This window comes from Amia ocellicauda, unplaced genomic scaffold, assembly GCF_036373705.1.
Source record: "Amia ocellicauda isolate fAmiCal2 unplaced genomic scaffold, fAmiCal2.hap1 HAP1_SCAFFOLD_46, whole genome shotgun sequence".
NCBI classification, from domain to species: domain Eukaryota; kingdom Metazoa; phylum Chordata; class Actinopteri; order Amiiformes; family Amiidae; genus Amia; species Amia ocellicauda.
The window spans coordinates 470,001-497,067 of record NW_027102982.1 but is presented as its reverse complement, the minus strand read 5'-3'; the positions used below and the strand labels follow the sequence as shown (position 1 = coordinate 497,067).

General features: G+C 45.7%; 9 non-coding genes and 44 pseudogenes across 9 annotated transcripts; all 53 read right to left on the bottom strand.

The window, feature by feature from the left end:
- Positions 1 to 3,167: 3,167 nt before the first annotated feature.
- Positions 3,168 to 3,286, bottom strand: LOC136736050 (uncharacterized; annotated as a pseudogene).
- Positions 3,287 to 3,491: 205 nt separating this feature from the next.
- On the bottom strand, positions 3,492 to 3,610 carry LOC136736282 (uncharacterized; annotated as a pseudogene).
- Positions 3,611 to 3,813: 203 nt separating this feature from the next.
- Positions 3,814 to 3,932, bottom strand: LOC136736590 (uncharacterized; annotated as a pseudogene).
- Positions 3,933 to 4,151: 219 nt separating this feature from the next.
- LOC136736493 (uncharacterized) lies at positions 4,152 to 4,270 on the bottom strand (annotated as a pseudogene).
- Positions 4,271 to 4,485: 215 nt separating this feature from the next.
- On the bottom strand, positions 4,486 to 4,604 carry LOC136736298 (uncharacterized; annotated as a pseudogene).
- A 214-nt stretch (positions 4,605 to 4,818) lies between these two features.
- LOC136736503 (uncharacterized) lies at positions 4,819 to 4,937 on the bottom strand (annotated as a pseudogene).
- Positions 4,938 to 5,146: 209 nt separating this feature from the next.
- LOC136736419 (uncharacterized) lies at positions 5,147 to 5,265 on the bottom strand (annotated as a pseudogene).
- A 216-nt stretch (positions 5,266 to 5,481) lies between these two features.
- Positions 5,482 to 5,600, bottom strand: LOC136736122 (5S ribosomal RNA). Its single transcript, XR_010811561.1, has one exon. It is a non-coding gene; the product is annotated as a 5S ribosomal RNA (ribosomal RNA).
- Positions 5,601 to 5,815: 215 nt separating this feature from the next.
- On the bottom strand, positions 5,816 to 5,934 carry LOC136736474 (uncharacterized; annotated as a pseudogene).
- Positions 5,935 to 6,144: 210 nt separating this feature from the next.
- On the bottom strand, positions 6,145 to 6,263 carry LOC136736508 (uncharacterized; annotated as a pseudogene).
- Positions 6,264 to 6,485: 222 nt separating this feature from the next.
- On the bottom strand, positions 6,486 to 6,604 carry LOC136736489 (uncharacterized; annotated as a pseudogene).
- Positions 6,605 to 6,819: 215 nt separating this feature from the next.
- LOC136736431 (uncharacterized) lies at positions 6,820 to 6,938 on the bottom strand (annotated as a pseudogene).
- A 217-nt stretch (positions 6,939 to 7,155) lies between these two features.
- LOC136736586 (uncharacterized) lies at positions 7,156 to 7,274 on the bottom strand (annotated as a pseudogene).
- A 221-nt stretch (positions 7,275 to 7,495) lies between these two features.
- On the bottom strand, positions 7,496 to 7,614 carry LOC136736120 (5S ribosomal RNA). Its single transcript, XR_010811559.1, has one exon. It is a non-coding gene; the product is annotated as a 5S ribosomal RNA (ribosomal RNA).
- Positions 7,615 to 7,839: 225 nt separating this feature from the next.
- Positions 7,840 to 7,957, bottom strand: LOC136736213 (uncharacterized; annotated as a pseudogene).
- Positions 7,958 to 8,176: 219 nt separating this feature from the next.
- Positions 8,177 to 8,295, bottom strand: LOC136736184 (5S ribosomal RNA). The gene has a single exon (XR_010811623.1). It is a non-coding gene; the product is annotated as a 5S ribosomal RNA (ribosomal RNA).
- Positions 8,296 to 8,516: 221 nt separating this feature from the next.
- Positions 8,517 to 8,635, bottom strand: LOC136736046 (uncharacterized; annotated as a pseudogene).
- A 215-nt stretch (positions 8,636 to 8,850) lies between these two features.
- Positions 8,851 to 8,969, bottom strand: LOC136736470 (uncharacterized; annotated as a pseudogene).
- A 224-nt stretch (positions 8,970 to 9,193) lies between these two features.
- LOC136736548 (uncharacterized) lies at positions 9,194 to 9,312 on the bottom strand (annotated as a pseudogene).
- Positions 9,313 to 9,524: 212 nt separating this feature from the next.
- On the bottom strand, positions 9,525 to 9,643 carry LOC136736366 (5S ribosomal RNA). Its single transcript, XR_010811663.1, has one exon. It is a non-coding gene; the product is annotated as a 5S ribosomal RNA (ribosomal RNA).
- A 220-nt stretch (positions 9,644 to 9,863) lies between these two features.
- On the bottom strand, positions 9,864 to 9,982 carry LOC136736062 (uncharacterized; annotated as a pseudogene).
- Positions 9,983 to 10,197: 215 nt separating this feature from the next.
- LOC136736170 (5S ribosomal RNA) lies at positions 10,198 to 10,315 on the bottom strand. The gene has a single exon (XR_010811609.1). It is a non-coding gene; the product is annotated as a 5S ribosomal RNA (ribosomal RNA).
- A 219-nt stretch (positions 10,316 to 10,534) lies between these two features.
- LOC136736458 (uncharacterized) lies at positions 10,535 to 10,654 on the bottom strand (annotated as a pseudogene).
- A 221-nt stretch (positions 10,655 to 10,875) lies between these two features.
- Positions 10,876 to 10,994, bottom strand: LOC136736094 (uncharacterized; annotated as a pseudogene).
- Positions 10,995 to 11,209: 215 nt separating this feature from the next.
- LOC136736450 (uncharacterized) lies at positions 11,210 to 11,328 on the bottom strand (annotated as a pseudogene).
- Positions 11,329 to 11,552: 224 nt separating this feature from the next.
- LOC136736547 (uncharacterized) lies at positions 11,553 to 11,671 on the bottom strand (annotated as a pseudogene).
- Positions 11,672 to 11,882: 211 nt separating this feature from the next.
- LOC136736355 (5S ribosomal RNA) lies at positions 11,883 to 12,001 on the bottom strand. The gene has a single exon (XR_010811662.1). It is a non-coding gene; the product is annotated as a 5S ribosomal RNA (ribosomal RNA).
- Positions 12,002 to 12,221: 220 nt separating this feature from the next.
- On the bottom strand, positions 12,222 to 12,340 carry LOC136736061 (uncharacterized; annotated as a pseudogene).
- Positions 12,341 to 12,555: 215 nt separating this feature from the next.
- On the bottom strand, positions 12,556 to 12,673 carry LOC136736195 (5S ribosomal RNA). Its single transcript, XR_010811633.1, has one exon. It is a non-coding gene; the product is annotated as a 5S ribosomal RNA (ribosomal RNA).
- Positions 12,674 to 12,894: 221 nt separating this feature from the next.
- On the bottom strand, positions 12,895 to 13,014 carry LOC136736468 (uncharacterized; annotated as a pseudogene).
- A 221-nt stretch (positions 13,015 to 13,235) lies between these two features.
- Positions 13,236 to 13,354, bottom strand: LOC136736093 (uncharacterized; annotated as a pseudogene).
- A 215-nt stretch (positions 13,355 to 13,569) lies between these two features.
- On the bottom strand, positions 13,570 to 13,688 carry LOC136736370 (uncharacterized; annotated as a pseudogene).
- Positions 13,689 to 13,909: 221 nt separating this feature from the next.
- LOC136736241 (uncharacterized) lies at positions 13,910 to 14,028 on the bottom strand (annotated as a pseudogene).
- Positions 14,029 to 14,243: 215 nt separating this feature from the next.
- Positions 14,244 to 14,362, bottom strand: LOC136736068 (uncharacterized; annotated as a pseudogene).
- Positions 14,363 to 14,576: 214 nt separating this feature from the next.
- LOC136736034 (uncharacterized) lies at positions 14,577 to 14,695 on the bottom strand (annotated as a pseudogene).
- A 212-nt stretch (positions 14,696 to 14,907) lies between these two features.
- On the bottom strand, positions 14,908 to 15,026 carry LOC136736564 (uncharacterized; annotated as a pseudogene).
- A 215-nt stretch (positions 15,027 to 15,241) lies between these two features.
- LOC136736416 (uncharacterized) lies at positions 15,242 to 15,360 on the bottom strand (annotated as a pseudogene).
- Positions 15,361 to 15,916: 556 nt separating this feature from the next.
- Positions 15,917 to 16,035, bottom strand: LOC136736001 (5S ribosomal RNA). Its single transcript, XR_010811527.1, has one exon. It is a non-coding gene; the product is annotated as a 5S ribosomal RNA (ribosomal RNA).
- A 208-nt stretch (positions 16,036 to 16,243) lies between these two features.
- Positions 16,244 to 16,362, bottom strand: LOC136736251 (uncharacterized; annotated as a pseudogene).
- A 210-nt stretch (positions 16,363 to 16,572) lies between these two features.
- LOC136736480 (uncharacterized) lies at positions 16,573 to 16,691 on the bottom strand (annotated as a pseudogene).
- Positions 16,692 to 16,910: 219 nt separating this feature from the next.
- On the bottom strand, positions 16,911 to 17,029 carry LOC136736488 (uncharacterized; annotated as a pseudogene).
- Positions 17,030 to 17,244: 215 nt separating this feature from the next.
- On the bottom strand, positions 17,245 to 17,363 carry LOC136736263 (uncharacterized; annotated as a pseudogene).
- A 221-nt stretch (positions 17,364 to 17,584) lies between these two features.
- On the bottom strand, positions 17,585 to 17,703 carry LOC136736571 (uncharacterized; annotated as a pseudogene).
- A 209-nt stretch (positions 17,704 to 17,912) lies between these two features.
- On the bottom strand, positions 17,913 to 18,031 carry LOC136736440 (uncharacterized; annotated as a pseudogene).
- Positions 18,032 to 18,239: 208 nt separating this feature from the next.
- On the bottom strand, positions 18,240 to 18,358 carry LOC136736313 (uncharacterized; annotated as a pseudogene).
- A 210-nt stretch (positions 18,359 to 18,568) lies between these two features.
- Positions 18,569 to 18,687, bottom strand: LOC136736592 (uncharacterized; annotated as a pseudogene).
- Positions 18,688 to 18,911: 224 nt separating this feature from the next.
- LOC136736086 (uncharacterized) lies at positions 18,912 to 19,030 on the bottom strand (annotated as a pseudogene).
- Positions 19,031 to 19,248: 218 nt separating this feature from the next.
- LOC136736487 (uncharacterized) lies at positions 19,249 to 19,367 on the bottom strand (annotated as a pseudogene).
- Positions 19,368 to 19,582: 215 nt separating this feature from the next.
- On the bottom strand, positions 19,583 to 19,701 carry LOC136736207 (5S ribosomal RNA). The gene has a single exon (XR_010811644.1). It is a non-coding gene; the product is annotated as a 5S ribosomal RNA (ribosomal RNA).
- A 221-nt stretch (positions 19,702 to 19,922) lies between these two features.
- On the bottom strand, positions 19,923 to 20,041 carry LOC136736570 (uncharacterized; annotated as a pseudogene).
- A 209-nt stretch (positions 20,042 to 20,250) lies between these two features.
- LOC136736496 (uncharacterized) lies at positions 20,251 to 20,369 on the bottom strand (annotated as a pseudogene).
- A 215-nt stretch (positions 20,370 to 20,584) lies between these two features.
- LOC136736331 (uncharacterized) lies at positions 20,585 to 20,703 on the bottom strand (annotated as a pseudogene).
- A 219-nt stretch (positions 20,704 to 20,922) lies between these two features.
- LOC136736321 (uncharacterized) lies at positions 20,923 to 21,041 on the bottom strand (annotated as a pseudogene).
- Positions 21,042 to 27,067: the final 6,026 nt, after the last annotated feature.

The following is a 27,067-nucleotide window of genomic DNA, read 5'->3' as shown; positions in this document are numbered from 1 at the left end:
CCATCCAGACATCGTCTTTTCCAGGGACATCCCTGCATTTTTCAGCAGGATGACGCCAAACCACATTCTGCCCAGATTTCAAGCGCATGGTTGCATAGGCAGAGAGTGCGGGTGCTAGCATGGCCTGCCTGCAGTCCTGACCTGTCTCCGAATTGAGAATGTGTGGCGCACTATGAAGTGCAAATTAAGACAACGAAGGCCCTGTGCAGTTGCGCAGCTGAGGAAATGCATAATGGATGAATGGGTGGAAATCCCACTTGCTAAACTTAACCAAGTGGTGTCTTCAGTGCCCAAGTGCTTAATAAGTGTTATTAAAAGAAAAGGTGATGTTACATAGTGGTAAACAGTCGACTGTCCCAACTTTCTTGGTTTCTTTTCACTGCTAATAAGATGCTGTAGAGTGAGTTAGTTATATTGCTTTCAGGAGCTCTAATCGTATTGATGAGTTCATGCAGCATTTGTAATTGAATTTCAAAAAGAAATCCTTGCTGTCTGGCCTGTGTGTATGAGATGTACTCTGTCAATCTTTGGCTAACAACTGAAACATTGGTAGAACAGAAATGGCAACATAAAAAAGAAAAGTACATTTTAAAAGAGCACATTAAATAGGATGAATATACAGTTTTTTACAATCACTTTGTCACTCATTTCAGAACCTTGATGTCATTTTTCAAAACTCTAGACACAAAACTCAAAACGGTCATCACTTGTAACACAGGCTGTCCAATGTTCAAAACATTGCATTGTGCATTCATATCTTTAAAGAAACCTTGCACTTGCAGACTTGTTGGTTCAAATAATTCATTTATCATGAAATACCATAGTAACATTTATTTAGATCACCCACACAGAAGATACCGATAGTTTCACTGTGTAGTTGTTCGTACAATCATTAAATATTGTAGTACAAAATATGTGATACATGTTTCATTATGGTACTACACATAAATACATCACTGTAAAAGGACTAGTAGAGAGAATACTACAGACACAGTGGAATCATTGAACAAAATCTGAAATGTATTGATGCAATACAATCAAATCACACCATAGGTTTCTTTGAAGCCATGCAACAATAATTAGCTACAAAAAAGAACAAAACTACAGTAAAATGTCAACTGCAGTGTTCCTCACCTGGCTTAGTGTAAAACAAAGGATTGATTACTGTACTTCTGAATTTCCATCAGCCCTGTGTTCAGGTTCAGGTTCTCACAACCATTTTTCACAAGAGGCACCTTGAAACTGAACATACCTGAACATACTCAGTCATCAGCTGCTTCACTCTGTCTGCATTTCTTTCAAAAGGCACACTATACTCTGTGCTACACATTGGTATGCAGTATACAGTCATTTGACAATTGAGAGTAGCCTAATGTTTAGTGCATGCTGAAGACTTGCCGCTTCTCAGTACGGAAATTTCTGATGATTGAGGCCACAGTTGATCCTGAGTTGATTCTGAGGTTTGATTGAATCATTGTAGCTGCCTCAGTCATGGTCATGCCATGATTTACAACATGCTCTACAACTATTTCTCGGATTTCACTGGACACTATTTGCTGTTGCTGCCGCTGTCTGGTCCGTGGCCTTGTCCTCTACCACGTTCCCCCAACACCTCTCAAATGAGGCCCATGGCTGCCTCTCTGGTGAGGCCTAAGCCCTCCTCTATGACGAGGCCCACGACCACCTCTCAGAAGGGGTGCATGTCCCCTTCCATTCCTTTGACCACCACGTCTTCCTCCTCCCACTGCTTGACCTCTATTGTGACCTGGATGACTTGCCGGCTCCATGTTATCACTGTGTTGCTGGGGTGGATAGCACTCATTTCACTCGATACTCGTACCACAATGTGAAATCAATCATCAATAACCAGTTGGCAGTATTGGAAAAGCAATTACAAGGGCCTGCATACATACAGTAATGTCAAATCTGATGTGGAAGAACAATCATCTTCAACCAGGTTGGAGCGTTAGTTGCAATGCCTTTAATACACGCAGCGTGGAGAGGAACAGTGACTCAAGTAGATCCCAAAGTCGCTCTGCCTTCATTTTAACAGTCAGAGCTTTTATACACAAAAATCAAAGAGCTGGTTATAATCAGAAAGTCATTACTATGTTATCTTAAAAGTTAGCTAAGCAGAATTTATATCATTATAGGACAGAGTTCATAGATCAACACATGGATTAGGGAGCAGGCACTTCAATCATACTGTTTGACATTGTCTCCAAGATTCTCATCGTAAATAACAAACAGAAATCAAACTACCTTCTGGCCTGACCTTCTAGCTTGACCTTATCTTTCTTAAGTATACAAGAGAGAAAAACAGGTATTAGACAAAAAATTTCTAACTTTCCTTCCACACTGCAAACATGGTGTGGAAAAGTGCTACATGATGATGAATGATGATGAAATATTACATCCATAGATAATGTAGTCCAACTGGTTCATGCTCCTCGTTTATTGATGTCAATGGATCTCATTATCCTGAAACTTTCATGATCGAAACATGGAATACTGTTTGTCAGTTTCCATAAAACTATGCATTAAGAGTAATGCAACAGTCACTTATCATTTTGAGCAGCTGTATCAATTGATAGTTAGATCTTTGTAATGAAATGAATAGACAGTGATCTCAGATGTAATGTGTGAATTGCATTTTGAAATGGTAATACTTTGATGTTAAGTTGTGTCATTTTAGTTCAATGAACAAATGATCTGAGGTTGATGTGTATTGTATCCAAGCAATTGTAAAAAAGTGTTAGAGTTTTGAAAAATGTGCATTTTGATCATCGGGTGTGAGTTTAGTGTCTAGAGTTTTGAAAAATGACATCAAGGTTCTGAAATGAGTGCCAAAGTGATTGTAAAAAAGTGTAATATCAGGGGACAGTGGCTATTAGTGATCTGGCCTTCCGTGGCCTCTGTATTAATGTAACAGGTCACATTGTATGTGTACACTGATACTTGATAGTATAATATAGTACAAGTAAAAAACATACATAGGTATCATAGAAGTATTTTGCAGAAATGATTATGGATAGTTATCAAAATGGAGAGGAAATGCTAAATCCAGTCTCCCCAGGCTGAGCTTCTATTGCTACACCTGCTAAGTGGCTGCTGGTATTAAGTAAGAGTATTAAGAGCTACGATGAAGTTACCCAGGAGACGTAAAAAGCTTGCAGTACCTAGTTTTTCCAGGAGGTCACCAATCCAAATACTGACCAGGTCCTGCCACGTTTTGCTTCCTAGATCTGACAAGATCGGGCGCGTTCAGGACGGTGTGGCCGCAAGCCAAAAAGCCTGGCTGCATGATATCTCTTAAAGGCTGGCGGGTATTGACGGAACTTCCAGCAAAAAAAAGAAAAATGGAGGGAAAAATACCAGTGCAGCAAATGGTGTTGAAAGTAGCCGGGTACGTGTACAAATCCTCAATTATAACACCTCCAGACAGAAAGAGAGTATTAAGAGCTACAATGAAGTTACTCAGGAGACTAAAAAGCTTGCAGCACCAGGTATTTCCAGGAGGTCTCCCATCCAAGTACTGACCAGGCCCTGCCCCGTTTAGCTTCCGAGATCTGACAAGATCGGGCACGTTCAGGTCAGTGTGGCCGCAAGCCTAGAGAGCTGGCTGCATGATGTCTCTTAAAGGCTGGAGGGTATTGACGGAACTTCCGGCAAAAAGAAAAATGGAGGGAAAAATATCAGTGCAGCAAAGGGTGTTGAAAGTAGCCGGGTATGTGTACAATTCTTCAATTATTTCTCCTCTAGCCTGAAAGAGAGTATTACGAGCTACGATGAAGTTACCCAAGAGACGTATAAAGCTTGCAGCACCTGGTATTTCCAGGAGGTCACCCATCCAAGTACTGACCAGGACCTGCCCCGTTCAGCTTACGCGATCTGACGAGATCGAGCGCGTTCAGGACGGTGTGGACACAAGCCGAGAGGCCTGGCTGCATGATGTCTCTTAAAGGCTGGCGGGTATTGACGGAATTTCCAGCAAAAAAAAAAAAAAAAAAATAGAAAAATGGAGGGAAAAATATCAGTGCAGGAAAGGGTGTTGAAAGTAGCCGGGTACGTGTACAATTCTTCAATTATATCTCCTGGAGACAGAAAGAGAGTATTAAGAGCTACGATGAAGTTACCCAGGAGACGTAAAAAGCTTGCAGCACCTGGTATTTCTAGGAGGTCTCCCATCCAAGTACTGACCAGGCCCTGCCCCGTTTATCTTCCGGGATCTGATGAGATCGGTCGCGCTCAGGACGGTGTGGTCGCAAGCAAGAGGCCTGGCTGCATGATGTCTCTTAAAGGCTGGAGGGTATTGACGGAACTTCCAGCAAAATAAAAAAGAAAAAAGAAAAATGGAAGGAAAAATATCACTGCAGCAAAGAGTGGTGAAAGTAGCCGGGTACGTGTACAATACTTCAATTATATCTCCTCCAGACAGAAAGAGAGTATTTAGAGCTACGATGAAGTTACCCAAGTGACGATAAAAGCTTGCAGCACCTGGTATTTCCAGGAGGTCACCCGTCCAAGTACTGACCAGGCCCTGCCCCGTTCAGCTTCCGAGATCTGACAAGATCGGGCGCGTTCAGGACGGTGTGGCCGCAAGCCGAGAGGCCTGGCTGCATGATGTCTCTTAAAGGTTGGCGGGTATTGACGGAACTTCCAGCAAAAAAAAAAAAAAAAAGAAAAATGGATGGAAAAATATCAGTGCAGCAAAGGATGTTGACAGTAGCTGGGTACGTGTACAATACTTCAATTATATCTACTCCAGACAGATAGAGAGTATTAAGAGCTACGATAAAGTTACCCAGGAGACGTAAAAGCTTGCAGCACGAGGTATTTCCAGGAGGTCTCACATTCATGTACTGACCAGGTCCTGCCCCGTTTAGCTTCCGAGATCTGACGAGATCGGGCGCGTTCAGGATGGTGTGGCCGCAAGCCGAGATGCCTGCTGCATGATGTCTCTTAAAGGCTGGCGGGTATTGACGGAACTGCCAGCAAAAAAAAAAAAGAAAAATAGAGGGAAATATACCAGTGCAGCAAAGGGTGTTGAAAGTAGCCGGGTACGTGTACAATTCTTCAATTATATCTCCTGGAGACAGAAAGAGAGTATTAAGAGCTACGATGCAGTTACCCAGGAGACGTAAAAAGCTTGCAGCACCTGGTATTTCCAGGAGGTCACACATCCAAGTACTGACCAGGCCCTGCCCCGTTTAGCTTCCGAAATCTGATATGATCGGGCGCGTTCAGGACGGTGTGACTACAAGCCAAGAGGCCTGGCTGCATGATGTCTCTTATTGGTTGGCGGGTATTGACGGAACTTCCAGCAAAAAAAAAAAAAAAAAAGAAAAATGGATGGAAAAATATCAGTGCAGCAAAGGGTGTTGACAGTAGCTGGGTACGTGTACAATACTTCAATTATATCTCCTCCAGACAGATAGAGAGTATTAAGAGCTACGATGAAGTTACCCAGGAGACGTAAACAGCTTGCAGCACCTGGTATTTCTAGGAGGTCTCCCATCCAAGTACTGACCAGGCCCTGCCCCGTTTAGCTTCCGAGATCTGACGAGATCGGGCGCATTCAGGACGGTGTGGCCACAAGCCGAAAGGCCTGGCTAAATGATGTCTCTTAAAGGTTGGCGGGTATTGTCGGAACTTCCAGGAAAAAAAAAAAAAAAAAAAAAAAATGGATGGAAAAATATCAGTGCAGCAAAGGGTGTTGACAGTAGCTGGGTACGTGTACAATACTTCAATTATATCTCCTCCAGACAGATAGAGAGTATTAAGAGCTACGATAAAGTTACCCAGGAGACGTAAAAGCTTGCAGCACCAGGTATGTCCAGGAGGTCTCACATTCATGTACTGACCAGGTCCTGCCCCGTTTAGCTTCCGAGATCTGACGAGATCGGGCGCGTTCAGGATGGTGTGGCCGCAAGCCGAGATGCCTGGCTGCATGATGTCTCTTAAAGGCTGGCGGGTATTGACGGAACTGCCAGCAAAAAAAAAAAAGAAAAATAGAGGGAAAAATACAAGTGCAGCAAAGGGTGTTGAAAGTAGCCGGGTACGTGTACAATTCTTCAATTATATCTTCTCCAGACAGAAAGAGAATATTAAGAGCTACGATGAAGTTCCCCAGGAGACGTAAAAAGCTGGCAGCACCTGGTATTTCCAGGAGGTCTCACATTTAAGTACTGACCAGGTCCTGCCCCGTTTAGCTTCCGAGATCTGACATGATCGGGCGCGTTCAGGACGGTGTGGCCGCAAGCCGAGATGTCTGGCTGCATGATGTCTCTTAAAGGTTGGCGGGTATTGACGGAACTTCCAGCAAAAAGAAAAAAAAAATAAAAATAGAAAAATGGAGGGAAAAATATCAGTGCAGGAAAGGATGTTGAAAGTAGCCGGGTACGTATACAATTCTTCAATTATATCTCCTGGAGACAGAAAGAGAGTATTAAGAGCTACGATGAAGTTACCCAGGAGACGTAAAAAGCTTGCAGCACCTGGTATTTCTAGGAGGTCTCCCATCCAAGTACTGACCAGGCCCTGCCCCGTTTAGCTTCCGAGATCTGACGAGATCTTGCGTCTTCAGGACGGTGTGGCCTCAAGCCAAGAGGCCTGGCTGCATGATGTCTCTTAAAGGCTGGAGGGTATTGATGGAACTTCCAGGAATAAATAAAAGAAAAAAGAAAAATGGAGGGAAAAATATCAGTGCAGCAAAGCGTGTTGAAGGTAGCCGGGTACGTGTACAATCCTTCAATTATATCTCCTCCAGACAGATAGAGAGTATTAAGAGCTACGATAAAGTTACCCAGGAGACGTAAAAGCTTGCAGCACCAGGTATTTCCAGGAGGTCTCACATTCAAGTACTGACCAGGTCCTGCCCCGTTTAGCTTCCAAGATCTGACGAGATCGGGCGAGTTCAGGATGGTGTGGCCGCAAGCCGAGATGCCTGGCTGCATGATGTCTCTTAAAGGTTGGCGGGTATTGACGGAACTTCCAGCAATAAAAAAATATAAAAAAAGAAAAATGGATGGAAAAATATCAGTGCAGCAAAGGGTGTTGACAGTAACTGGATACGTGTACAATACTTCAATTATATCTCCTCCAGACAGAGAGAGAGTATTAAGAGCTACGATAAAGTTACCCAGGAGACGTAAAAGCTAGCAGCACTAGGTATTTCCAGGAGGTCTCACATTCATGTACTGACCAGGTCCTGCCCCGTTTAGCTTCCGAGATCTGACGAGATCGGGCGCGTTCAGGACGGTGTGGCCACAAGCCGAAAGGCCTGGCTGCATGATGTCTCTTAAAGGTTGGCGGGTATTGACGGAACTTCCAGCAAAAAAAAAAAAAAAAAAAAATAGAAAAATGGAGGGAAAAATATCAGTGCAGGAAAGGGTGTTGAAAGTAGCCGGGTACGTGTACAATTCTTCAATTATATCTCCTGGAGACAGAAAGAGAGTATTAAGAGCTACGATGAAGTTACCCAGGAGACGTAAAAAGCTTGCAGCACCTGGTATTTCTAGGAGGTCTCCCATCCAAGTACTGACCAGGCCCTGCCCCGTTTAGCTTCCGAGATCTGACGAGATCGGGCGCATTCAGGACGGTGTGGCCACAAGCCGAAAGGCCTGGCTGCATGATGTCTCTTAAAGGTTGGCGGGTATTGACGGAACTTCCAGCAAAAAAGAAAAAGAAAAAAAGAAAAAAGAAAAATGGATGGAAAAATATCAGTGCAGCAAAGGGTGTTGACAGTAGCTGGGTACGTGTACAATACTTCAATTATATCTCCTCCAGACAGATAGAGAGTATTAAGAGCTACGATAAAGTTACCCAGGAGACGTAAAAAACTTGCAGCACCTGGTATTTCCAGGAGGTCACCCATCCAAGTACTGACCAGGCCCTGCCCCGTTAGCTTCTGAGATCTGATGAGATCGGGCGCGTTCAGGGCGGTGTGGCCGCAAGCCAAGAGGCCTGGCTGCATGATGTCTCTTAAAGGCTGGCGGGTATTGACGGAACTTCCAGAAAAAAAAAAAAAAAAAAAAAAGGAAAATGGAGGGAAAAATATCAGTGCAGCAAAGGCTGTTGAAAGTAGCCGGGTACGTGTACAATACTTCAATTATATCTCCTCCAGACAGATAGAGAGTATTAAGAGCTACGATGAAGTTTCCCAGGAGACGTAAAAAGCTTGCAGCACCAGGTATTTCCAGGAGGTCTCCCATCCAAGTACTGACGAGGCCCTGCCCCGTTTAGCTTCCGAGATCTGACGAGATCGGGCGTGTTCAGGACGGTGTGGCCGCAAGCCAAGAGGCCGGGCTGCATGATGTCTCTTAAAGGCTGGCGGGTATTGACGGAACTTCCAGCAAAAAATAAAAAATAAATAAATAGAAAAATGGAGGGAAAAATATCAGTGCAGGACAGGGTGTTGAAAGTAGCCGGGTACATGTACAATTCTTCAATTATATCTCCTCCAGACTGAATGAGAGTATTAAGAGCTACGCTGAAGTTACCCAGGAGATGTAAAAAGCTTTCAGCACCTGGTATTTCCAGGAGGTCACCCATCCAATTACTGACCAGGCCCTGCCCAGTTTTTCTTCCGAGATCTGACGAGATCTTGCGTCTTCAGGACGGTGTGGCCTCAAGCCAAGAGGCCTGGCTGCATGATGTCTCTTAAAGGCTGGAGGGTATTGATGGAACTTCCAGGAATAAATAAAAGAAAAAAGAAAAATGGAGGGAAAAATATCAGTGCAGCAAAGCGTGTTGAAGGTAGCCGGGTACGTGTACAATTCTTCAATTATATCTCCTCCAGACAGATAGAGAGTATTAAGAGCTACGATAAAGTTACCCAGGAGACGTAAAAGCTTGCAGCACCAGGTATTTCCAGGAGGTCTCACATTCAAGTACTGACCAGGTCCTGCCCAGTTTAGCTTCCAAGATCTGACGAGATCGGGCGAGTTCAGGATGGTGTGGCCGCAAGCCGAGATGCCTGGCTGCATGATGTCTCTTAAAGGTTGGCGGGTATTGACGGAACTTCCAGCAATAAAAAAATATAAAAAAAGAAAAAAGAAAAATGGATGGAAAAATATCAGTGCAGCAAAGGGTGTTGACAGTAACTGGATACGTGTACAATACTTCAATTATATCTCCTCCAGACAGAGAGAGAGTATTAAGAGCTACGATAAAGTTACCCAGGAGACGTAAAAGCTTGCAGCACTAGGTATTTCCAGGAGGTCTCACATTCATGTACTGACCAGGTCCTGCCCCGTTTAGCTTCCGAGATCTCACGAGATCGGGCGCGTTCAGGATGGTGTGGCCGCAAGCCGAGATGCCTGGCTGCATGATGTCTCTTAAAGGCTGGCGGGTATTGACGGAACTGCCAGCAAAAAAAAAAAAAAGAAAAATAGAGGGAAATATACCAGTGCAGCAAAGGGTGTTGAAAGTAGCCGGGTACGTGTACAATTCTTCAATTATATCTCCTGGAGACAGAAAGAGAGTATTAAGAGCTACGATGAAGTTACCCAGGAGACGTAAAAAGCTTGCAGCACCTGGTATTTCTAGGAGGTCTCCCATCCAAGTACTGACCAGGCCCTGCCCCGTTTAGCTTCCGAGATCTGACGAGATCGGGCGCATTCAGGACGGTGTGGCCGCAAGCCGAAAGGCCTGGCTGCATGATGTCTCTTAAAAGTTGGCGGGTATTGACGGAACTTCCAGCAAAAAAAAAAAAAAAAAAAAATAGAAAAATGGAGGGAAAAATATCAGTGCAGGAAAGGGTGTTGAAAGTAGCCGGGTACGTGTACAATTCTTCAATTATATCTCCTGCAGACTGAAAGAGAGTATTAAGAGCTACGATAAAGTTACCCAGGAGACGTAAAAGCTTGCAGCACCTGGTATTTCCAGGAGGTCTCACATTCAAGTACTGACCAGGTCCTGCCCCGTTTAGCTTCCGAGATCTGACGATATCATGCGCATTCAGGACGGTGTGGCCGAAAGCCGAGAGGACCGGCTGCATGATGTCTCTTTAAGGCTGGCGGGTATTGACGGAACTTCCAGCAAAAAAAAAAGAAAAAAGAAAAATGGAGGGAAAAATATCAGTGCAGCAAAGGGTTTTGAAAGTAGCCGGGTACGTGTACAATTCTTCAATAGTATCTCCTACAGACTGAAAGAGAGTATTAAGAGTTATGATGAAGTTACCCAGGAGACGTAAAAAACTTGCAGCACCTGGTATTTCCAGGAGGTCACCCATCCAAGTACTGACCAGGCCCTGCCCCGTTAGCTTCCGAGATCTGATGAGATCGGGCGCGTTCAGGACGGTGTGGCCGCAAGCCAAGAGGCCTGGCTGCATGATGTCTCTTAAAGGCTGGCGGGTATTGACGGAACTTCCAGAAAAAAAAAAAAAAAAAAAAAAGGAAAATGGAGGGAAAAATATCAGTGCAGCAAAGGCTGTTGAAAGTAGCCGGGTACGTGTACAATACTTCAATTATATCTCCTCCAGACAGATAGAGAGTATTAAGAGCTACGATGAAGTTTCCCAGGAGACGTAAAAAGCTTGCAGCACCAGGTATTTCCAGTAGGTCTCCCATCCAAGTACTGACGAGGCCCTGCCACGTTTAGCTTCCGAGATCTGACGAGATCGGGTTGTGTTCAGGACGGTGTGGCCGCAAGCCAAGAGGCCGGGCTGCATGATGTCTCTTAAAGGCTGGCGGGTATTGACGGAACTTCCAGCAAAAAATAAAAAATAAATAAATAGAAAAATGGAGGGAAAAATATCAGTGCAGGACAGGGTGTTGAAAGTAGCCGGGTACATGTACAATTCTTCAATTATATCTCCTCCAGACTAAATGAGAGTATTAAGAGCTACGCTGAAGTTACCCAGGAGATGTAAAAAGCTTTCAGCACCTGGTATTTCCAGGAGGTCACCCATCCAATTACTGACCAGGCCCTGCCCAGTTTTTCTTCCGAGATCTGACGAGATCTTGCGTCTTCAGGACGGTGTGGTCTCAAGCCAAGAGGCCTGGCTGCATGATGTCTCTTAAAGGCTGGAGGGTATTGATGGAACTTCCAGCAAAAAACAAAAGAAAAAAGAAAAATGGAGGGAAAAATATCAGTGCAGCAAAGCGTGTTGAAGGTAGCCGGGTACGTGTACAATTCTTCAATTATATCTCCTCCAGACAGATAGAGAGTATTAAGAGCTACGATAAAGTTACCCAGGAGACGTAAAAGCTTGCAGCACCAGGTATTTCCAGGAGGTCTCACATTCAAGTACTGACCAGGTCCTGCCCCGTTTAGCTTCCGAGATCTGACGAGATCGGGCACGTTCAGGACGGTGTGTCCGCAAGCCGAGATGTCTGGCTGCATGATGTCTCTTAAAGGCTGGCGGGTATTGACGGAATTTCCAGCAATAAAAAAATATAAAAAAAGAAAAAAGAAAAATGGATGGAAAAATATCAGTGCAGCAAAGGGTGTTGACAGTAACTGGATACGTGTACAATACTTCAATTATATCTCCTCCAGACAGAGAGAGAGTATTAAGAGCTACGATAAAGTTACCCAGGAGACGTAAAAGCTTGCAGCACTAGGTATTTCCAGGAGGTCTCACATTCATGTACTGACCAGGTCCTGCCCCGTTTAGCTTCCGAGATCTCACGAGATCGGGCGCGTTCAGGATGGTGTGGCCGCAAGCCGAGATGCCTGGCTGCATGATGTCTCTTAAAGGCTGGCGGGTATTGACGGAACTGCCAGCAAAAAAAAAAAAAGAAAAATAGAGGGAAATATACCAGTGCAGCAAAGGGTGTTGAAAGTAGCCGGGTACGTGTACAATTCTTCAATTATATCTCCTGGAGACAGAAAGAGAGTATTAAGAGCTACGATGAAGTTACCCAAGAGACGTAAAAAGCTTGCAGCACCTGGTATTTCTAGGAGGTCTCCCATCCAAGTACTGACCAGGCCCTGCCCCGTTTAGCTTCCGAGATCTGACGAGATCGGGCGCATTCAGGACGGTGTGGCCGCAAGCCGAAAGGCCTGGCTGCATGATGTCTCTTAAAAGTTGGCGGGTATTGACGGAACTTCCAGCAAAAAAAAAAAAAAAAAAAAATAGAAAAATGGAGGGAAAAATATCAGTGCAGGAAAGGGTGTTGAAAGTAGCCGGGTACGTGTACAATTCTTCAATTATATCTCCTGCAGACTGAAAGAGAGTATTAAGAGCTACGATAAAGTTACCCAGGAGACGTAAAAGCTTGCAGCACCTGGTATTTCCAGGAGGTCTCACATTCAAGTACTGACCAGGTCCTGCCCCGTTTAGCTTCCGAGATCTGACGATATCATGCGCATTCAGGACGGTGTGGCCGAAAGCCAAGAGGACCGGCTGCATGATGTCTCTTTAAGGCTGGCGGGTATTGACGGAACTTCCAGCAAAAAAAAAAGAAAAAAGAAAAATGGAGGGAAAAATATCAGTGCAGCAAAGGGTTTTGAAAGTAGCCGGGTACGTGTACAATTCTTCAATAATATCTCCTACAGACTGAAAGAGAGTATTAAGAGTTATGATGAAGTTACCCAGGAGACGTAAAAAACTTGCAGCACCTGGTATTTCCAGGAGGTCACCCATCCAATTACTGACCAGGCCCTGCCCCGTTAGCTTCCGAGATCTGATGAGATCGGGCGCGTTCAGGACGGTGTGGCCGCAAGCCAAGAGGCCTGGCTGCATGATGTCTCTTAAAGGCTGGCGGGTATTGACGGAACTTCCAGAAAAAAAAAAAAAAAAAAAAAAAAGGAAAATGGAGGGAAAAATATCAGTGCAGCAAAGGCTGTTGAAAGTAGCCGGGTACGTGTACAATACTTCAATTATATCTCCTCCAGACAGATAGAGAGTATTAAGAGCTACGATGAAGTTTCCCAGGAGACGTAAAAAGCTTGCAGCACCAGGTATTTCCAGTAGGTCTCCCATCCAAGTACTGACGAGGCCCTGCCCCGTTTAGCTTCCGAGATCTGACAAGATCGGGTTGTGTTCAGGACGGTGTGGCCGCAAGCCAAGAGGCCGGGCTGCATGATGTCTCTTAAAGGCTGGCGGGTATTGACGGAACTTCCAGCAAAAAATAAAAAATAAATAAATAGAAAAATGGAGGGAAAAATATCAGTGCAGGACAGGGTGTTGAAAGTAGCCGGGTACATGTACAATTCTTCAATTATATCTCCTCCAGACTGAATGAGAGTATTAAGAGCTACGCTGAAGTTACCCAGGAGATGTAAAAAGCTTTCAGCACCTGGTATTTCCAGGAGGTCACCCATCCAATTACTGACCAGGCCCTGCCCAGTTTTTCTTCCGAGATCTGACGAGATCTTGCGTCTTCAGGACGGTGTGGTCTCAAGCCAAGAGGCCTGGCTGCATGATGTCTCTTAAAGGTTGGCGGGTATTGACGGAACTTCCAGCAAAAAAAAAAAAAAAAAAGAAAAATGGATGGAAAAATATCAGTGCAGCAAAGGGTGTTGACAGTAGCTGGGTACGTGTACAATACTTCAATTATATCTCCTCCAGACAGATAGAGAGTATTAAGAGCTACGATAAAGTTACCCAGGAGACGTAAAAGCTTGCAGCACCAGGTATTTCCAGGAGGTCTCACATTCATGTACTGACCAGGTCCTGCCCCGTTTAGCTTCCGAGATCTGACGAGATCGGGCGCGTTCAGGACGGTGTGGCCGCAAGCCGAGATGTCTGGCTGCATGATGTCTCTTAAAGGCTGGCGGGTATTGACGGAATTTACAGCAAAAAAAAAAAAAAAAAAAAATAGAAAAATGGAGGGAAAAATATCAGTGCAGGAAAGGGTGTTGAAAGTAGCCGGGTACGTGTACAATTCTTCAATTATATCTCCTGGAGACAGAAAGAGAGTATTAAGAGCTACGATGAAGTTACCCAGGAGACGTAAAAGGCTTGCAGCACCTGGTATTTCTAGGAGGTCTCCCATCCAAGTACTGACCAGGCCCTGCCCCGTTTAGCTTCCGAGATCTGATGAGATCCGGTGCATTCAGGACAGTGTGGCCGCAATCCAAGAGGCCTGGCTGCATGATGTCTCTTAAAGGTTGGCGGGTATTGACTGAACTTCCAGCAAAAAAAAAAAAAAAAAAGAAAAATGGATGGAAAAATATCAGTGCAGCAAAGGGTGTTTACAGTAGCTGGGTACGTGTACAATACTTCAATTATATCTCCTCCAGACAGATAGAGAGTATTAAGAGCTACGATAAAGTTACCCAGGAGACGTAAAAGCTTGCAGCACTAGGTATTTCCAGGAGGTCTCACATTCATGTACTGACCAGGTCCTGCCTCGTTTAGCTTCCGAGATCTCACGAGATCAAGCGCGTTCAGGATGGTGTGGCCGCAAGCCGAGAGGACCGGCTGCATGATGTCTCTTTAAGGCTGGCGGGTATTGACGGAACTTCCAGCAAAAAAAAAAGAAAAAAGAAAAATGGAGGGAAAAATATCAGTGCAGCAAAGGGTTTTGAAAGTAGCCGGGTACGTGTACAATTCTTCAATTATATCTCCTCCAGACAGATAGAGAGTATTAAGAGCTACGATAAAGTTACCCAGGAGACGTAAAAGCTTGCAGCACCAGGTATTTCCAGGAGGTCTCACATTCATGTACCGACCAGGTACTGCCCCGTTTAGCTTCCAAGATCTGACGAGATCGGGCGAGTTCAGGATGTCGTGGCCGCAAGCCGAGACGCCTGGCTGCATGATGTCTCTTAAAGGCTGGCGGGTATTGACGGAATTTCCAGCAAAAAAAAAAAATAGAAAAATGGAGGGAAAAATATCAGTGCAGGAAAGGGTGTTGAAAGTAGCCGGGTACGTGTACAATTCTTCAATTATATCTCCTGGAGACAGAAAGAGAGTATTAAGAGCTACGATGAAGTTACCCAGGAGACGTAAAAAGCTTGCAGCACCTGGTATTTCTAGGAGGTCAGCCATCCAAGTACTGACCAGGCCCTGCCCCGTTTAGCTTCCGAGATCTGACGAGATCTTGCGTCTTCAGGATGGTGTGGCCTCAAGCCAAGAGGCCTGGCTGCATGATGTCTCTTAAAGGCTGGAGGGTATTGATGGAACTTCCAGCAAAAAACAAAAGAAAAAAGAAAAATGGAGGGAAAAATATCAGTGCAGCAATGCGTGTTGAAGGTAGCCGGGTACGTGTACAATTCTTCAATTATATCTCCTCCAGACAGATAGAGAGTATTAAGAGCTACGATAAAGTTACCCAGGAGACGTAAAAGCTTGCAGCACCAGGTATTTCCAGGACGTCTCACATTCAAGTACTGACCAGGTCCTGCCCCGTTTAGCTTCCGAGATCTGACGAGATCGGGCGCGTTCAGGACGGTGTGGCCGCAAGCCGAGATGTCTGGCTGCATGATGTCTCTTAAAGGCTGGCGGGTATTGACGGAACTTCCAGCAAAAAATAAAAAATAAATAAATAGAAAAATGGAGGGAAAAATATCAGTGCAGGACAGGGTTTTGAAAGTAGCCGGGTACGTGTACAATTCTTCAATTTTATATTCTCCAGACAGAAAGAGAGTATTAAGAGCTACGATGAAGTTTCCCAGGAGACGTAAAAAGTTGGCAGCACCTGGTATTTCCAGAAGATCTCCCATCCAAGTACTGACCAGGTCCTGCCCCGTTTAGTTTCCGAGATCTTCCGAGATCGGGCTCGTTCAGGACTGTGTGTCCGCAAGCCGAGAGGCCTGGTTGCATGATGTCTCTTAAAGGCTGGCGGATATTGACGGAACTTCCAGAAAAAATAATAATGAAAAAGAAAAATGGAGGGAAAAATATCAGTGCAGCAATGGGTGTTGAAAGTAGCCGGGTACGTGTACAATACTTCAATTATATCTCCTCCAGACAGAAAGAGAGTATTAAGAGCTACGATAAACTTACCCAGCAGACGTAAAAAGCTTGCAGCACCTGGTATTTCCAGGAGGTCTCCCATCCAAGTACTGACCAGGCCCTGCCCCGTTTAGCTTCCGAGATCTGACGAGATCGGGCGCGTTCAGGATGGTGTGGCCGCAAGCCGAGACGCCTGGCTGCATGATGTCTCTTAAAGGCTGGCGGGTATTGACGGAACTGCCAGCAAAAAAAAAAAGAGAAATGGAGGGAGAAATACCAGTGCAGCAAAGGGTGTTGAAAGTAGCCGGGTACGTGTACAATACTTGAATTATATCTCCTCCAGACAGAAAGAGAGTATTAAGAGCTACGATGAAGTTACCCAGGAGACGTAAAAGCTTGCAGCACCAGGTATTTCCAGGAGGTCTCACATTCAAGTACTGACCAGGTCCTGCCCCGTTTAGCTTCCGAGATCTGACGAGATCGGGCGCGTTCAGGATGGTGTGGCCGCAAGCCGAGACGCCTGGCTGCATGATGTCTCTTAAAGGCTGGCGGGTATTGACGGAACTGCCAGCAAAAAAAAAAAAAAAAAATAGAGGGAAAAATACCAGTGCAGCAAAGGACGATGAAAGTAGCCGGGTACGTGTACAATTTCTCAATTATATCTCCTCCAGACAGATAGAGAGTATTAAGACCTACGATGAAGTTTCCCAGGAGACGTAAAAAGTTTGCAGCACCTCGTATTTCCAGAAGGTAACCCATAAAAGTACTGACCAGGCCCTGCCCCGTTTAAATTCCGAGATCTGACGAGATCGGGCGCGTTCAGGACGGTGTGGCCGCAAGCCGAGACGCCTGGCTGCATGATGTCTCTTAAAGGCTGGCGGGTATTGACGGAATTTCCAGCAAAAAAAAAAAAAAAAAAATAGAAAAATGGAGGGAAAAATATCAGTGCAGGAAAGGGTGTTGAAAGTAGCCGGGTACGTGTACAATTCTTCAATTATATCTCCTGGAGACAGAAAGAGAGTATTAAGAGCTACGATGAAGTTACCCAGGAGACGTAAAAAGCTTGCAGCACCTGGTATTTCTAGGAGGTCTCCCATCCAAGTACTGACCAGGCCCTGCCCCGTTTAGCTTCCGAGATCTGACGAGATCTTGCGTCTTCAGGACGGTGTGGCCTCAAGCCAAGAGGCCTGGCTGCATGATGTCTCTTAAAGGCTGGAGGGTATTGATGGAACTTCCAGCAAAAAACAAAAGAAAAAAGAAAAATGGAGGGAAAAATATCAGTGCAGCAAAGCGTGTTGAAGGTAGCCGGGTACGTGTACAATTCTTCAATTATATCTCCTCCAGAAAGATAGAGAGTATTAAGAGCTACGATAAAGTTACCCAGGAGACGTAAAAGCTTGCAGCACCAGGTATTTCCAGGAGGTCTCACATTCAAGTACTGACCAGGTCCTGCCCCGTTTAGCTTCCGAGATCTGACGAGATCGGGCGCGTTCAGGACGGTGTGGCCGCAAGCCGAGATGTCTGGCTGCATGATGTCTCTTAAAGGCTGGCGGGTATTGACGGAACTTCCAGCAAAAAATAAAAAATAAATAAATAGAAAAATGGAGGGAAAAATATCAGTGCAGGACAGGGTGTTGAAAGTAGCCGGGTACATGTACAATTCTTCAATTATATCTCCTCCAGACTGAATGAGAGTATTAAGAGCTACGCTGAAGTTACCCAGGAGATGTAAAAAGCTTGCAGCACCTGGTATTTCCAGGAGGTCACCCATCCAATTACTGACCAGGCCCTGCCCAGTTTTTCTTCCGAGATCTGACGAGATCTTGCGTCTTCAGGACGGTGTGGCCTCAAGCCAAGAGGCCTGGCTGCATGATGTCTCTTAAAGGCTGGCGGGTATCAACGGAACTGCCAGCAAAAAAAAAAAAGAAAAATAGAGGGAAAAATATCAGTGCAGGACAGGGTGTTGAAAGTAGCCGGGTACATGTACAATTCTTCAATTATATCTCCTCCAGACTGAATGAGAGAATTAAGAGCTACGATAAAGTTACCCAGGAGACGTAAAAGCTTGCAGCACCAGGTATTTCCAGGAGGTCTCCCATCCAAGTACTGACCAGGCCCTGCCCCACTCAGTTTCCGAGATCTTACGAGATCGGACGCGTTCAGGACGGTGTGGCCGCAAGCCGAGATGCCTGGCTGCATGATGTCTCTTAAAGGCTGGCGGGTATTGACGGAACTGCCAGCAAAAAAAAAAAGAGAAATGGAGGGAGAAATACCAGTGCAGCAAAGGGTGTTGAAAGTAGCCGGGTACGTGTACAATACTTGAATTATATCTCCTCCAGACAGAAAGAGAGTATTAAGAGCTACGATGAAGTTACCCAGGAGACGTAAAAGCTTGCAACACCAGGTATTTCCAGGAGGTCTCACATTCAAGTACTGACCAGGTCCTGCCCCGTTTAGCTTCCGAGATCTGACGAGATCGGGCGCGTTCAGGATGGTGTGGCCGCAAGCCAAGACGCCTGGCTGCATGATGTCTCTTAAAGGCTGGCGGGTATTGACGGAACTGCCAGCAAAAAAAAAAAAAAAAAATAGAGGGAAAAATACCAGTGCAGCAAAGGACGATGAAAGTAGCCGGGTACGTGTACAATTTCTCAATTATATCTCCTCCAGACAGATAGAGAGTATTAAGAGCTACGATGAAGTTTCCCAGGAGACGTAAAAAGTTTGCAGCACCTCGTATTTCCAGAAGGTAACCCATAAAAGTACTGACCAGGCCCTGCCCCGTTTAAATTCCGAGATCTGACGAGATCGGGCGCGTTCAGGACGGTGTGGCGGCAAGCCGAGACGCCTGGCTGCATGATGTCTCTTAATGGCTGGCGGGTATTGACGGAACTTCCAGCAAAAAAAAAAAAAAAAAAAAAGAAAAAGAAAAATGGAGGGAAAAATATCAGTGCAGTAATGGGTTTTGAAAGTAGCCGGGTACGTGTACAATTCTTCAATTATATCTCCTCCAGACAGAAAGAGAGTATTAAGAGCTACGATAAAGTTACCCAGGAGACGTAAAAGCTTGCAGCACCAGGTATTTCCAGGAGGTCTCACATTCATGTACCGACCAGGTCCTGCCCCGTTTAGCTTCCAAGATCTGACGAGATCGGGCGAGTTCAGGATGTCGTGGCCGCAAGCCGAGACGCCTGGCTGCATGATGTCTCTTAAAGGCTGGCGGGTATTGACGGAATTTCCAGAAAAAAAAAAAAAAAAAAATAGAAAAATGGAGGGAAAAATATCAGTGCAGGAAAGGGTGTTGAAAGTAGCCGGGTACGTGTACAATTCTTCAATTATATCTCCTGGAGACAGAAAGAGAGTATTAAGAGCTACGATGAAGTTACCCAGGAGACGTAAAAAGCTTGCAGCACCTGGTATTTCTAGGAGGTCTCCCATCCAAGTACTGACCAGGCCCTGCCCCGTTTAGCTTCCGAGATCTGACGAGATCTTGCGTCTTCAGGACGGTGTGGCCTCAAGCCAAGAGGCCTGGCTGCATGATGTCTCTTAAAGACTGGAGGGTATTGATGGAACTTCCAGCAAAAAACAAAAGAAAAAAGAAAAATGGAGGGAAATGTATCAGTGCAGCAAAGCGTGTTGAAGGTAGCCAGGTACGTGTACAATTCTTCAATTATATCTCCTCCAGACAGATAGAGAGTATTAAGAGCTACGATAAAGTTACCCAGGAGACGTAAAAGCTTGCAGCACCAGGTATTTCCAGGAGGTCTCACATTCAAGTACTGACCAGGTCCTGCCCCGTTTAGCTTCCGAGATCTGACGAGATCGGGCGCGTTCGGGACGGTGTGGCCGCAAGCCGAGATGTCTGGCTGCATGATGTCTCTTAAAGGCTGGCGGGTATTGACGGAACTTCCAGCAAAAAAAAAAAAAAAAAAAAATAGAAAAATGGAGGGAAAAATATCAGTGCAGGACAGGGTGTTGAAAGTAGCCGGGTACATGTACAATTCTTCAATTATATCTCCTCCAGACTGAATGAGAGTATTAAGAGCTACGCTGAAGTTACCCAGGAGATGTAAAAAGCTTGCAGCACCTGGTATTTCCAGGAGGTCACCCATCCAATTACTGACCAGGCCCTGCCCAGTTTTTCTTCCGAGATCTGACGAGATCTTGCGTCTTCAGGACGGTGTGGCCTCAAGCCAAGAGGCCTGGCTGCATGATGTCTCTTAAAGGCTGGCGGGTATCAACGGAACTGCCAGCAAAAAAAAAAAAGAAAAATGGATGGAAAAATATCAGTGCAGCAAAGGATGTTGACAGTAGCTGGGTACGTGTACAATACTTCAATTATATCTCCTCCAGACAGATAGAGAGTATTAAGAGCTATGATAAAGTTACCCAGGAGACGTAAAAGCTTGCAGCACCAGGTATTTCCAGGAGGTCTCACATTCATGTACTGACCAGGTCCTGCCCCGTTCAGCTTCCGAGATCTGACGAGATCGGGCGCGTTCAGGATGGTGTGGCCGCAAGCCGAGATGCCTGGCTGCATGATGTCTCTTAAAGGTTGGCGGGTATTGACGGAACTTCCAGCAAAAAAAAAAAAAAAAAAGAAAAATGGATGGAAAAATATCAGTGCAGCAAAGGGTGTTGACAGTAGCTGGGTACGTGTACAATACTTCAATTATATCTCCTCCAGACAGATAGAGAGTATTAAGAGCTACGATGAAGTTCCCCAGGAGACGTAAAAGCTTGCAGCACCAGGTATTTCCAGGAGGTCTCACATTTAAGTACTGACCAGGTCCTGCCCCGTTTAGCTTCCGAGATCTGACGAGATCGGGCGCGTTCAAGATGGTGTGGCCGCAAGCCGAGATGCCTGGCTGCATGATGTCTCTTAAAGGCTGGCGGGTATTGACGGAATTTCCAGCAAGAAAAAAAATAAATAAATAGAAAAATGGAGGGAAAAATATCAGTGCAGGAAAGGGTGTTGAAAGTAGCCGGGTACGTGTACAATTCTTCAATTATGTCTTCTCCAGACAGAAAGAGAGTATTAAGAGCTACGATGAAGTTCCCCAGGAGACGTTAAAAGCTGGCAGCACCTGGTATTTCCAGGAGATCTCCCATCCAAGTACTGACCAGGCCCTGCCCCGTTTAGTTTCCGAGATCTGACGAGATCGGGCGCGTTCAGGACGGTGTGGCCACAAGCCAAGAGGCCTGGCTGCATGATGTCTCTTAAAGACTGACGGGTATTGACGGAACTTCCAGCAAAAAAAAAAAAAAAAAAAAGAAAAATGGAGGGAAAAATATCAGTGCAGGAAAGGGTGTTGAAAGTAGCCGGGTACGTGTACAATTCTTCAATTATATCTCCTCCAGACAGAAAGAGAGTATTAAGAGCTACGATGAACTCACCTAAAGGATTATTAGGAACACCATTCTAATACTGTGTTTGACCCCCTTTCGCCTTCAGAACTGCTTTAATTCTACGTGGCATTGCTTCAACAAGGTGCTGAAAGCATTCTTTAGAAATGTTGGCCCATATTGATAGGATAGCATCTTGCAGTTGATGGAGATTTGTGGGATGCACATCCAGGGCACGAAGCTCCCGTTCCACCACATCCCAAAGATGCTCTATTGGGTTGAGATCTGGTGACTGTGGGGGCCAGTTTAGTACAGTGAACTCATTGTCATGTTCAAGAAACCAATTTGAAATGATTCGACCTTTGTGACATGGTGCATTATCCTGCTGGAAGTAGCCATCAGAGGATGGGTACATGGTGGTCAAAAAGGGATGGACATGGTCAGAAACAATGCTCAGGTAGGCCGTAGCATTTAAACGATGCCCAATTGGCACTAAGGGGCCTAAAGTGTGCCAAGAAGACATCCCCCACACCATTACACCACCACCACCAGCCTGCACAGTGGTAACAAGACATGATGGATCCATGTTCTCATTCTGTTTACGCCAAATTCTGACTCTACCATCTGAATGTCTCACCTCTTTTTCCTATTTGTAGTGGAGATGAGTGGTACCCGGTGGGGTCTTCTGCTGTTGTAGCCCATCCGCCTCAAGGTTGTACGTGTTGTGGCTTCACAAATGCTTTGCTGCATACCTTGTTTGTAACGAGTGGTTATTTCAGTCAAAGTTGCTCTTCTATCAGCTTGAATCAGTCGGCCCACTCTCCTCTGACCTCTAGCATCAACAAGGCATTTTCGCCCACAGGACTGCCGCATACTGGATGTTTTTCCCTTTTCACACCATTCTTTGTAAACCCTAGAAATGGTTGTGCGTGAAAATCCCAGTAACTGAGCAGATTGTGAAATACTCAGACCGGCCCGTCTGGCACCAACAACCATGCCACGCTCAAAATTGCTTAAATCACCTTTCATTCCCATTCAGACATTCAGTTTGGAGTTCAGGAGATTGTCTTGACCAGGACCACACCCCTAAATGCATTGAAGCAACTGCCATGTGATTGGTTGATTAGATAATTGCATTAATGAGAAATTGAACAGGTGTTCCTAATAATCCTTTAGGTGAGTGTATATGTATGTATGTGTATGTATGTCCAATTGCTTTGACAATACAAATGAAATGAATTGAGAGAGAGAGAGAGAGAGAGAGAGAGAGAGAGAGAGAGGAATATGAGCTCCTAAAAAACATTTGTTTTTATACATAAGCGGATTTAATTTGTGATTTACAAATGAATATATAGCACTATAAACATACACAGAAGACATGGAATAGAAATTCAGAAGAAAAAGTATTCAAAAAATAATAATTTTAAGAGAAACACAAAAAGAAGAAAGCAGAGAGACAGTTCAGGAAGAAAAGTCAGAAAAGAAAAGCTGAAGACAAGAATTGGAGGTAAGAGACAAATAATTAAACAAAAAAATATGTATTAATAAAATAAATAAGCATTCTCAGTAGTTGACTCAGCCAATGAAAATGCAGAGCTCCGATTTGAATAGAGTGACAGTAGGAGAGAGCCCAACTGCCACTGAGACTGATACAAATCTATCGAACAGCAGTCTGACTGCAGAGCTGCCTTTTGAAATCCGATACCCTGAAGACATTCGCTCTGCACAGGCTAAGAAGGACTACAAACAAGCTGTGATGAGAGCATCTCCTTAGACCCTCATCCTAGACTACACCGGTAAAGGAGAAAACAGGGTCAAGAACAATCTACTGTTCTACACCGCCTTTCACAAAACCCTGTGCCAGACATACCCCAATAACAACAAGAGGGGCATTAGCAGAGGCAGGCAGATCTCAGTGCTGGTAGAGAAAGACACAGACAGTGTGATGCTCACTTTTAATGTATACCACAACGGGACCATCATGGTGCAGGGCAGCGAGAGCAGCCTGGACCAATTAGCTCTCGGCTTCCACACCTCAAAGCAGCAGACTGAGGTAGAGAAACAAGAGCCAGAGCCGGCCACCCTGCAGTCTGCCCCCAGCCACACGGAGCCAGACAGTGCCCCATCTCCCACAGACTGCCCCCCTGTCTCCCCAAAACTCTCCAGCAACATTAAAACACTAAAGGAATGCCTATCAGTGCTGGAGCTGGAGTTTGCGGAGTTCAGGGAGCAGACCTTGAGCACCCTGGCCCAGACCTCCTTGTGCGATCAGCTCCGGGATGAGATGCACAGACTAAAGATGCAGCACAAGGCTGAGATCCATGAGCTGAGAGCAGCAGTGAGAGACCTGGAGGAGCAGAGCCAAACCCTGAGGACGGAGCTGCGCAGAGCGAGGGAGGAGCTGACCAGGACACCCCAGCACAGCCAGCTAAGGAGCCTGCAGAGCCAGCTGGAGGAGCTAAGAGAGGAGCTACACATCACTGGAGCACAGAGACTGCACTGCACTGACCCCACAACACCTCCAACCCCTGACGCACCCACTGATCCACCCACACTCCCCACCACTCCTGACACACCCACTATCACCAGACCTGCCACTAATACACAACCCCCTGAAACGCCACTCCCCCAAAACACACCCGCTGCCCCCACCACTCCCGACGCAAACCCGGAGTGGCAGGTCAACGCAGAGGTGGTCATTCTGAGCGAATCCAATGGGAAGTTCCTGGTTGAGAGGCGCCTCTTCCCTGGGCGAAAAGTGAAAAAGCTTTGGTGCTCCACAGCACAGAGAGCCCTGGAGCTGCTCTCCAAGAGGAGGCTTTGCCAAGTCAAACACATCCTCATCCTAACGACCTGAGTGCCCGCAGGGGCGATGTGGCCTCAGCCCTGAGACAGGTAGCAACGAAAGCCACAGAGGAATTCCCAACTGCCAAAATTTCCATCTCCACACTGCTGCCCCGCACAGACGTGCCCCTGCACATCATCCAGGCCATCAACGCAGAAGTGTCCCGAAGATGTGCCCTCCTCCCCAACGTCCACCTGGCACACCACTGAGACATCCAGCCACATCACCTGTATGACCACGTCCACCTCAACAAGACGGGTGTGAGGATCATCTCAAAGGTCCTCAAGGACACAACCCTGGGCCGAAACCCCACACACCCCCACCTCGAGACCAGGAGCAAACCCCCCAGCCCCCGGCCACATCCCCAGCCACCGGCTCCACCCCAGCCCCAGCCCCTGAGACCCCGCGGCCCCATTCCCCACCCCCCCATCCCCAGAGGGCCCGTCCAGCACAGCAGAGCGGACAGCCGGGGACCAGCACAGCCACACAGCCACGCAGCAGCGGCTTCCAGAGCCTGGAGGCCCGATGCTGCCCAGCTGGCCCAGATAAGGCAACTCCTCAGTGTCATCTGTATCACACTGCTGAGTTAACTGAGCCTCAACACACATATATATGGTTGTGGAGATGGAGAGTAAGAAAAAATGTGATTTAATTATTCTGATATTTTGATGCAAAGATAAAATCTTTGAGTGATTATTATGTATATCCATATATAATTATTAATAGTAATATAATATCAGTTGTAGACCACAAATTAAACTTTCTTATGTAGAAGAGACAAGTATAATAAAATATATTAACATGTCCTTTAAAATAAGCAGTTGGAATATGCAGGGTTTACGCTCCTCAACTTTTGGAATGAAGAGCACAGGCCCTGAACTGATCAACACTGTAAATAGTTCAGATGTTTTCATTCTTGTAGAGACTTGGTGCTGTGCAGATATGTCTATACACTGGATGGATACAATGGATACAGGGAGCTGATTGTGCCCTCCTATAAAAAACCCAAAGTCAGGTGTGGCAGGGCCTCGTGGGGGATTATCGTGTGGTACAGGGAGGAGCTCCGAGCAGCCCTATGCCCAGTACAGAGAGGAGACACACACCTGTGGATGAAAATCAGAAAAGACACCCTACAAAATAACACAGATATATACCTATGTGCAATTTATATGCCACCCGCAGACTCCCCCTACTATAATGAGGAAGGCTTTCATGAGCTTCAAAACGAAATCTGCCACTTCCAGACCCTGGGCTCTGTACTGCTGTGTGGCGATCTCAATGCCAGGACTGGCAGAGAGATGGACTACATCAATACAGAGGGGAACACACACCTGTTCGGAGACTCCCCGCTGTGCCACACACACACCTCCACACTGACACAGCCACGACAGCGTGGTAAACAAGAGCAGGAAGCAGGTAGTGCGCCTATGTAAAAGCCTGGGTCTATATATCATCAATGGCAGGACCAGGGGGTACTCTCTGGGGAGATTCACATACTGCTCGGCTCTGGGCAGCAGTGTGGTGGACTACGCCATAACTGACCTGGACCCACAAGCCAACAATGCGTTTATAGTCAGACAACAATCTCCACTATCAGACCACAGCCAAATAACACTTTACCTAAAAAGATCAGCGCAGCCACAAGTCAGAGCCAAACTTCCCACAAAACTGGTCTCCCTGCCACCCAGTTAGAGATGGTCAGAGCCCAGCACAGAGAACTACACAAGAGCCCTGAATAGTGATGAGATTGAAAACATGTTAGACAGATATCAATCCTCACACTATCAAATAAACCAAAACGGAATAAACTCAGCCACCAAAACACTGAATGAAATATTTGAGAGACTGGCTTTAAAATCAAACATTAAAACAATTAAAAACCAAAATATGAAATCGTCTAAAAGAAAAAAAGAACAGTGGTGTGACCAGGAGTGTGAAACTTCTAGGAAACACCTGAGACATCTCTCCAACACTAAACACAGAGAGCCCGACAACCAGGAGGCTCGCCTCAGCTACTGCCAGGCCCTGCGGCACTACAAGCAACTCCTCAGTAAGAAAAAAGACCACTATATGGGCAGAATAAATACCCCAAAAACAAAAAATGAAATACCAATTCAAAATGGAGAAATCTGGAAAACACACTTTGAAAAACTTTACCAAAATGTTGAAAACAATCCAAAGCCAGAACAGGTTAAAATATTAAAAAACCTAAATAAATTGGAAGAAATCATTAAGAATAACCAAAATCCCTTAGATAACCCATTTACAATACAGGAACTAAAACATCAACTCAAAATCCTCAAACCCAGGAAAGCCAGCGGCCCCGACAGCATCAGCCCTGAGATGCTGAAGCACAGCAGCCCGCAGCTGCAGGAGGCTCTGCTCAAACTCTTTAACCTGGTGCTGAGAGCCGGGTGTTTCCCTGAGGTCGGGAATCAAGGATTGATCACCCCGATTTTTAAAAGTGGAGACAAATTAGACCCCAATAACTACTGGGGCAGCTGTGTGAGCAGTAACCTGGGGAAGGTGTTCTGCAGTATCATCAACGCCCAGATACTGGCCTTCCTTACCAAGCACAGTGTCCTGAATAAGAGTCAGATTGGCTTCCTACCAAAACACCGCACAACCGATCATATTTACACTCTACACACCCTCATAAATAAATATACCCAAAACAATAAAGGAAAAATATTTGCCTGTTTTGTAGACTTTAGAAAGGCATTTGACTCAATCTGGCACAAGGGATTATTTTATAAACTTCTACAGAGTGGTGTAGGGGGTAAAGTTTATGACATCATTAAATCAATGTATTCTGAAAACAAATGCGGAGTTCAAATTGGCAACTCAAGAACAGAGTTCTTCACTCAGGGGCGGGGAGTGAGACAGGGCTGCAGTCTGAGTCCAACACTGTTCAACATCTACATCATCGAGTTGGCCACAGTGTTGGAGCAGTCTGACGCCCGCAGCCTAACTCTCCATGACACAGAGATCAAGTTCCTGCTCTACGCAGACGACCTGGTGCTGCTGTC